The sequence below is a fragment of the Vombatus ursinus genome, unplaced genomic scaffold (genome assembly GCF_900497805.2).
Source record: "Vombatus ursinus unplaced genomic scaffold, bare-nosed wombat genome assembly UNPS02014791.1, whole genome shotgun sequence".
NCBI classification, from domain to species: Eukaryota; Metazoa; Chordata; class Mammalia; order Diprotodontia; family Vombatidae; genus Vombatus; species Vombatus ursinus.
In genome coordinates this window covers 26,532,898-26,542,729 of record NW_020954569.1, presented here as the reverse complement: position 1 = coordinate 26,542,729, position 9,832 = coordinate 26,532,898, and the positions used below count along the sequence as shown (strand labels likewise).

The 9,832-nt window shown below is 39.8% G+C and overlaps 1 protein-coding gene across 1 annotated transcript in view; it reads right to left on the bottom strand.

Moving 5' to 3' along the window:
- Positions 1-135, bottom strand: part of ANKH (ANKH inorganic pyrophosphate transport regulator) — a 127,165-nt gene extending 127,030 nt beyond the window's left edge. The window contains exon 1 of the mRNA XM_027868821.1: positions 50-135. The gene's annotated coding sequence lies outside the window, so the exon portion shown is untranslated. The remainder of the gene's footprint in view (positions 1-49) is intronic.
- Positions 136-9,832: the final 9,697 nt, after the last annotated feature.

Below are 9,832 nucleotides of genomic sequence, written 5' to 3'. Positions count from 1 at the left end.
GCCGCCGGCAGCCGCGGGTCCCCTCTTTCTCCTCCTCCTCCTCTTCCACCTCCTCTTCCTCCGCGGGGATGCGTGGGGGGCTCGCTCGGCTCGGGCGTCGCTGCAGCTGCGGGAAGCCGCGGGTCCCGTGCCCGGCGCGGGCCGCTGTCACCGGGCCGCCGCCGCCGCCGCCCCGGGAGGGCTGGGCCCGGGAGTCTCCAGCGCTTGGGGCCCGGAGCTCTCTCTTCTGTGAGCCGGGGACCCCCCCGCCGCCGCCACCATCATCACCACCTCCTCCGCCTCCTCCACCGGCTCGCTGCGTGCGTCTGGCCGGCCTCTCGCTGGCTCGCTTGCTCTCTCGGGCTGGAAACACGTGGGCTTTGACACACCGCGGTGTGTGCTTGTGTGTGTGTGTGCGTGTGTGTGCTGCCGCCCGAGAGAAGAGCGGAGAGCCAGCGAGGGAGGAGTGGGAGGAGGGAAGGGGAAAGAAAGCGAAGTCATCTCAGTGCTCCTCCTAATGCCCGAGCCCGGCCACCGCAGCTCCGCGCCGGCGTGCCCGAGGCTCCCTGGCTGCCAGCGGCGGGGAGGGACAGTGCCCCGCCTGGGCTCCGGGCGCCGCGCTGCCCAGGCCACGGAGAAGTTTCCCAGGGCCGCTGTCCTTGTCCAGGATGGATGCTCACCCTGGGAGGAGAGAGGCAGAGAGAGCGAAAGAGCGACAGAGAAAGGGGGGGAGGAGAGAGAGAGAGAGACAGAGAGAAAGAGAGGAAGGAAAGAGGGGGGAAAGAGAGGGGAGAGAGAGGAAAGGAAAGGGGGGGGAAAGAGGAGAGGGGGAGAGGAAGAGAAAGGAGAAAGAGAAGAAAGGAAAGGGGGGGAAAAGAAAAGAGAAAGAGAAGAAAGGAAAGAAAGGAGAGAGAGAAAAGGAAAGAGAGAGGAAAGAGGAGGGGGGGGAGAAGAAAAAAAGAAAGGAGAAAGGAAAGAGAGGAGGGGAAAGAAGAACAGAAGAGAGAGAGAGCCCACTAAAGTCAGAGGGAAAAAAGCAGAGGCCCTGGAGAGACAATTTTCAGTCTTGCATTTGGCCTAGGTCTGAGGATGCCATGGAAGAAATACTAGAGGACAAGATACTACATAACTAGAAGAAATTGGGAGGGAGACAGAATGGAAGTGGAAAAAGATATTTTTTAAGTGAGTTATCCAGTATGTTGTGAGTCACTCAATTTTGCAAGTATTTAAGTCCTACTTTGGGCCAAACACAGTGCTAGGGGCTAATAGGAGAATGCAAACAAAAACAAGATAGCCTTTCTCTTTTTTGGAGGTTACTTTATGTTGCTAGTCACACACAAACACAGAAGTAAAAATTATTTTATACAGGTACACTAATGCACTGCTAATGGAGATGTGATATGCCATCAATTTGGAAATTTGGAAAAGAGAAAGTAGCTCTTTGTCCCAGGGATTCTAGTGCTAGGCATATGCCCCAAAGAGGTCAATAATGCAAAGAAAGGTCCCGGAAACAGTAAACATTTATAGCAGCACTTTTTGTGATAGCAAAAAACTGGACACAAAGTAGATGCCTATCTATAAGGGAATGGCTAAACAAATTGCGGTAATGAAGACAGTGGAATATTATTGTGCTGTAAGAAATGATGAATATGATGAATTGCAAAGAAGTATGTATTAATTGAAACAGAATGAAGTAAATAGGAGAGAAACAACATACAGTGTGACTACAACAATGTAAATGGAAAGAGCCATGAGTGAATGAATGAAAAAGGCCTTATAAGGTGCTTACTATGTGCAAAATACAGTTAGGTGCTAATGAGGATACAAATAGGGAAAATAGTGTCTCCTCTCAAGTGTCATTCCATTTACTTATTTATTTTGGGGGGAATTTATTTAGTATTTTTCTCCCAGTTACATGAAAAAATAATTTTTAACATTCACTTTTAAAACTTTTGAGTTCCAAATTCTCTCCCTTCCCACCCCCATCCCCCCACTGAGAAGGCAAGCAATTCCATATAGGTTATACATGTGTAGTCATGCAAAATATTTCCATATCATAGATCAAAAAAAAAAACTCAAGAAAAATAAAGTAAAAAAAAAATGTGCTTCAATCTGTATTCAGACACTATCAGCTCTTTCTTTGGTGATGGATAGCATTTTTTATCCTAAGTCCTTCAAATCATTATATTGCTGAGAATAGCTGTTATTCACAGCTGATCATCTTACAATATTGCTGTTACTTTGTACACAGTACATTTCACTTTTCATCAGCTAATGTCTTTCCAGGTTTTTCTCAGAGCATCCTGCTTATCATTTCTTACAGCACAATAGTATTCCATCATAATCACATACCATAGTTTGTTCAGCCATTCCCTAATTGATGGGCATCCCCTCAATTTCTAATTCTCTGCCCCCAGAAAAGAGCCACTATAAATATTTTCATACACAAAAGTCCTTTTCCTTTTTGTTTTTTATCTCTTTTGGGATACAGACCTGGTAGTGGTATTGCTAGGTCAAAGGTTAATTGCTCTATAGGATGGTTGAATCGGTTCACAACTCCACCAACAATGCATTAATGTCTCATTTTTCTCACATCCCCTCCAACATTAGTTATTTTCCTTTTCTGTCCTATTAGCCAATCTAATAGGTATGAAGTAGTACCTCAGAATTGTTTTAATTTACGTTCTCTAATCAGTAGTGAGAGCATTTTTTTTCTTATGGCTGTAGATAGCTTTGATTACCTCATCTGAAAACTGTTCATATCTTTTGATCATTTATCAATTGGTGAATGCCTGTTATTTTTATAAATTTGACTCAGTTCTCTATATGTTTGAGAAATGAGGCCTTTATCAGAGAAACTTGCTTCAACATTTTTTCCACAATTACAATTGCTAACTGTATTTCACTGCATCCTATTCCTTCCCTTTTTAATTTATTCTCTCTCTCTTCACCCTGTCCCTTCTCAAAAGTGTTTTGCTTCTGACAATTCCTTCCCCTAATATGCCTTCCCATATATCGCACCTGCTTCTCTTATCCCCTTCCCATCCTACTTTCCTGTAGGGTAAGATGTAAGTGTGTATGTTATTGCCTCTTTGAGACAATTCTGATGACAGCAAGGTTCACTCACTCCCCCTCACCCCCCTCTTCCCCTATACTGTTAAATCTTTTTCTTGCCTCTTTTAGGTGAGATAATTTACCCTATTCTACTTCTCCCTTTCTCATTCTTCTAGTACATTTCTCTCTCACCCTTTCATTTTATGTTTTGTAGATATCATCCCTTCATATTCAACTCACACCTGTGCCCTCTGTCTATATACATTCCTTCTAACTGCCCTAATAGTGAAAAGGTTCTTATGAATTACAAGTATCATCTTCCCATATAGGAATATAAACAGTTTAACCTTATTAATTTCCTTATGATTTCCATTTCCTGTTTACTTTTTTATGCTTCTTTTGAGTCTTGTATTTGAAAGTAAAATTTTCTATTCAGCTTTAGTCTTTTCATCAAGAATGCTTGACAGTCCTCTATTTCATTGAATATCCATTTTCCCCCATGAAGGATTATACTCAGTTTTGCTGGGTAGGTGATTCTTGGTTGTAATCCTAGCTCCTTTGTCCTACAGAATTTCATATTCCAAGCCCTCTGATCCTTTAATGTAGAAGCTGCTAAATCTTGTGTTATCCTGACTGTGGCTCTACCATCTTGAATTGTTTCTTTCTGGCTGCTTACATTATTTTCTCCTTGACCTGGGAGCTCTGGAATTTGCCTGTAATATTCCTGGGAGTTTTCATTTTAGGATATCTTTCAGGTGGTAATTGATGGATTCTTTCAATTTCTATTTTGCCCTCTAGTTCTAGAATATCAGGGCAGTTTTCCTTGATAATTTCTTAAAAGACAGTGTCTGGGCTCTTTTTTTATTATGGCTCCCAGGTAGTCTATTAATTTTAAATTTATGTCTCCTGGATCTGTTTTCCAGGTCAGTTGTTTTTTCTTTTCTTTTTTTTTTATCAATTTATTCTGAATTATCAACAATCACTTCCATAAGCTTTTGAGTTTTAAATTTTTCTCTCCCTTCCTCCCCACCTCCCTCCCCAAGGCGGTGCGCAATCTGATATAGGCTCTACATGTACGTTCCTATTAAACATATTTTCACATTAGTGATGTTGTAAGTAAGAATTAGAACCAATAGGAGGAACCACCAGAAAGAGGAAAGAAAACACAACAGAAGAAAAAAAATAGCAAATGGTATGCTTTGATATGCATTGAAACTCCATAGTTCTTTCTTCTTTGTGGATAGCATTTTCCATCATGAGGTCTTTGGAGATGTCTTAGATCCTTGTATTGCTGAGAAGGGTGAAGTTTATCAATATTAGTCATCGCACAACATGGCTGTTATTGTGTACAATGTTCTCCTGGTTCTGCTCACTTCACTCAGCATCAGACCATACAAGTCTTTCCAGGTTTTTCTGAAGTCAGCCTGTTCATCATTTCTTATAGCACAATAGTATTCCATTACATTCATATACTACAACTTGTTCAGCAATTCCCCAGTTGATGGGCATCCTCTCAACTTCCAATTCTTTGCCACCACAAAAAGAGCTGCTATAAATAGTTTTGTACATGTGGGTCCTTTTCCCATTTGAATGATCTCTCTGGGATATAGCCCTAGAAGTGCTATTGCTGGGTCAAAGGGTATGCACATTTTTATAGCCCTTTGGGCATAGTTCCAAATTGCTCTCCAAAATAGTTGGAACATTTCACAACTCCACCAACAATGCATTAGTGTTCCAATTGTACCACATCTTCTCCAATATTTATCATTTTCCTGTTTTATCATGTTGGCCAATCTGATAGGTGTGATGTGGTACATCAGAGTTGTTTTGATTTGCATTTCTCTAATCAATAGTGATTTATAGCATTTTTTTCATATGACTAATATATAATTTCTGCATCTGAGAACTGTCTGTTCATATCCTTTGACCATTTATCAATTGTGGAATGGCTTGTATTCTTATAAAATTGACTTAATCCTCTATATATTTTAGAAATGAGGCCCTTATCAGAGAGACTGGTTATATAAATTCTTTCCCAATTTTCTACTTTCCTTCTAATCTTGCTTACATTGGCTTTGTTTGTGCAAAAACTTTTCAATTTAATGTAATCAAAGTTACCCATTTTACTTTTCATAATGTTCTCTATCTCCTGTTTGGTCATGAATTCTGTTCTCCATAAATCTGATAGGCAAACTATTCCTTGCTCTCCCAGTAGTTGTTTTTTCAATAAGATATTTCACATTGTCTTCTATTCTTTTGGTTTTATTCTGTTGTTTCTTGATTTCTCATAAAATCATTAGCTTCCATTTGCTGAGTTCTAATTTCTAAGGAATTATTTGCTTCAGTGAGCTTGTGCATGTCCTTTTCCATTCAGTCAATTCTACTTTTAAAGTTTTTTTCTTCAGTGAATTTTTGTGCCTCTTTTTCTATTTGGCCTAGTCTATTTTTTAAGATGTTATTTTCTTCAGTATTTTTTTGTGTCTCCTTTACCAAGGTGTTGACTCTTGTCATGATTTTCTTGTATCACTCTTATTTCTCTTCCCAGTTTTCCTTTGCCTCCCTTACTTGATTTTCAAAATCCTTTTTGATATCTTCCATGGCCTGAAACTAATTCATATTTTTCTTGGAGGCTTTGGATGTAGGAACTTTGACTTTGTTAACTTTTTCTTTTTTTCATAATTAATTAATTTAATTTTAGTTTTTAACATTTGCGTCCATAAGATTTTGAGTTTTAAATTTTCTCCCTCTTCCTCTCCTCCCCCCTCCCCAAGATGATGTGCAATCAGATATAGGCTTTGCTTACACATTCATATTAAACATTTTCACATTAGTCATGATGTAGAGAAAAATTAGAACTAATGGGAAGAACCACAAGAAAAAAGAAACAAAACAGAACAACAAATGAAAAGGAGAGCAAAATAGTATGCTTCCATCTGCTTTCAGACTCCAGAGTTCTTTCTCTGGATGTGGATAGCATTTTCCATCATGAGTCTTTTGAAGTTGTTTTAGATCCTTGCATTGCTGAGAAGAGCTAAGGCTATCAAAGTTAGTCATCACACAATGTGGCTGTTACTGTATACAATATTCTCCTGGTTCTGCTCACTTCACTTAGCATCAGACCATACAAGTCTTTCCAGGTTTTTCTGAAGTCCACTTGCTCATCATTTCTTATAGTACAACAGTATTCCATTACATTCATATACCACAACTTGTTCAGCTGTTCCCCAACTGATGGATATCCCCTCAATTTCCAATTCTTTGGCACCACAAAAAGAGCTACTATAAATATTTTTTGTACATGTGGGTCCTTTTCCAATTTTTTTGATCTCTTTGGGATATAGACATAGAAGTAGTATTGCTGGGTCCAAGGGCATGCACAGTTTTACAGCCATTTGGGCATAGTTCCAAATTGCTTTCCAGAATGGTTGGATCAGTTCACAACTCTACCAACAATGCAATAGTGTTCCAATTTTTCCACATCTTCTCCAACATTTATCATTTTCCTGTTTTGTCATGTTAACCAATCTGATAGGTATGATATGGTACCTCAGAGTTGTTTTGATTTGCATTTCTCTAATCAATAGTGATTTATAGCATCTTTTCATATGACTATAGATGGCTTTAATTTCTTCCTCTGAAAACTGCCTATTCATGTCCTTTGACCATTTATCAATTGGAGAATGACTTGTATTCTTATAAATTTGACTTAATTCTCCATATATTTTAGAAATGAGATCTTATCAGAGACACTAGATATAAAAATTGTTTCCCAGCTTTCTGCTTACCTTCTAATTTTGGTTGCATTGGCTTTGTGTAAAAACTTTTCAATTTTATGTAATGAAAATCAGCCATTTTGCATTTTATAATGTTTTCTGTCTCTTGTTTGGTCATAAATTCCTCTCTTCTCCATAAATCTGACAGGTAAACTATTGACTATAGTTTGTTCTACTGTGGCCGCAAGTCATGGTGTGCTAGTGCTCCTCCTTGCCCTGGAACTGCCATCCACAACTGTGACTGGGATCCAGGTATGGGCAAAGCAACAGAGTCCTGCCTCCGTGCTTGCAGAGAGACCTCTGCAATCTTCTTCTGACCAATTGATTGACCCCCTTACTGTCTGTGGCCTGAGAGGTCCAGAAGCAGCTGCTATGGCTGCCAGTTCAGTGGCTCCCAAGGCCTGCTCCTGGTTTGCTGGGCCCAGTCTGGGTCTGTGCTCTGCAGCCTGTGCTGAACTGTGCTCCACTTTCCCGCAGGTGTGACAGACCTTTCCTGCTGACCTTCTAAGTTGCCTTTGGTTGGAAAATTATTTTACCCTTTCCTTTTGTGGGTTCTGCTGCTCCAGGAATTGTATTATGGCATTATTTAAAGGTGTTTGGAGGGGTTTTGTGGAGAGCTCAGGCTAGTGGCTGCCTTTTTTCCGCCATCTTTCAAGCTCTCATTCTAAAGGGTAAAGATAGCAAAATTTAAGAAGGGTCACCTCTAAGTTGAATGAAAAGGACCCATCATCCTCAGGATATAGCCATGAAGCAAAGGATAGTACATCTTCTTTAATATCACTTTTGCTGACAAAATCATGTTAACTTCTGATGTTGAGCCATTTAACAGAGCCAAGGCCTTTGGTGGCAGATATTCTGCTTCCTGAGATGGGCCTGTGGCACTTGCAAAATCAGTTGTCAGGCCACATCTCCTTGGGAATGCCATCCTGGGATGATAGCTTTCAGATGGGCTTACCTGTGTGTCACTGGCAGTTGGTCAGGAGTTGGTCTTAGTAGTGGCAAGGAAAGAGGACCTCATCTGTACAGTGACTGTTCTCTAAAATGATAGCTGCAGACTTAGCAGGGCCTGTAGCCTAGAACCTTCCTTCTTCCCCCTCCCTTCCCCTCTCAGCTTCCTTTTATGTGTTGTCTTTCCCCGTGAGATTGCAAGCTCCTTGAGGTCAGGGACTTTATTTTTTGTATTTGTATCCTTGGTGCTTAGGACAGTTCCTGGCACGTTGTAGTCACTTTATGAAGGTTTATGGATTGCCTGATTAGTATAGAGGATGCTGTTATTCCCTGGGGCCTTGAGTCTAGTTGCCCATCAAATGTAGTTGGTTAGCAGCTTTAAAATTATAATTACTAAGCTTGGTACTAAAGAAGGAACACTAGAAGGTACCTTGTAGAATATGAGGACTATGAGTACAGAATACTACATATTATGTTGGATTTTTTTTTATTAGTTTTGCTGAATGTTTTCCTCCTTATCTTTGTTGTAAGGAATGACTGGGAGGAAGGGAAGGAACAAAAATTAAAATTAAAATTAAAATTATTTTTGAAGGTTGGCTTTGTAGGCTATCAAGCTAAGTCGTACTATAGGTAAGCAGACTTTAGGACCAGATGGTCTCTTCTAGATAATTAATCAACCAACAAACATTAACTGCTTCCTATGATATTTCTTCATTTTACAGTTGAGATAACAGGGGAAGTGACTTACCCCAGGTCATACAGCTATTTAGTAGCAGAACAGGGCCTCCTAATTCCTAGTCCAGTGCTCTTCTCACTACACCAGAGCTGCATAATAAGTGCTTCTTGAAAAAAGAAGGAAACTGAGCAGTACTTTGAAAAAGGCCTATCACTTTCATTTTCATGACAATAAGCTTTAGGAAGAAAAAAGGGAAAGTGTCTTCATAGGTCCATAGAGAAGTTGCAGGGGATTCATTCACTTTCATCACCCAGTCCCATGATGGACAGATTTTAAATGCCCTACTGAAAATAAAACATGGATTTATTTTTGGGTGAGGGTAGGCATTTTGCCCCACCTGCAAGATTGAACTAACACCATAAAAATTCTCATGAAGGGAAGGAGGTAGCCTTTATTTTCTAGGGTCAGTAAGATACTGTAGTTCCAATTTTTTTACTGCTATACCTCAAAATAGATGTGATTTTATTAGTGTGGGTAGTTTACACTCTACAGGCTCAAGTAGCAAGCCCTCCATACTTTAGTAGAAAATTAAGTTGTTGAACTGAATTGTGTTTCATGGTGTGAACTGCAACTCCAGCTGTCTCATTGGAGAAGTGTAAAAAGGCCATGACAAGAGGTAATTCGGCATAGGTGATAGGGAGCTGGCTTTGAAGCTAGGAAAATCTGAGTTTAAGTCTTATCTCTGACACATAATGGCCGTGTGTTTATGTTCATACTAGTATTTTACACAGTACCTCATGTCAGTCTAAGAAATACAGATATTTCAAAAATAACAAAGCAAATACATTGATGGAGTTAGGATTTTATCAGCATGAATACTCCCTCCCCTCTCCCCAAAAGATGCAGATCACAATCCTTCAGTGCTTACATATTAGAAGGGATCAGTTTGGACAAAGATAATCTACTTTATTTTCCCTGCATCAATAGTATGTATAACTCTTTAGAAGCATTGTGGAATTCATTTAGGAGGTTCTTCTGTGTTCCAGAGCTTCACCCCATCGACACAATATAATTTGCCAGTAGGAACTTGTGGAGGAATTTACCAACTCTAGATAATCTCTCCTTGACTTGGTCTCAGACTTTGAACTTCTCCATGACAATGGATGAGTGTCACCCAATTTTATGCCACAATTGACATTGATTATCAGAGGGTTATCACACAAAGTTAGTTCCGTTATATCTTTCTGATATAGCTGTTTTTCTTTTATGATTTTGACATATGTGTGTTTGGCAGCTTGTAGAAGAACAGCCATTAAAGTAACATTGCTTCTATTGAATCAAATGGTTTTCTAAAGTTAACAAAGAAGTACAGTGTGATCTTTGTATCCTTGATACTTTTTAA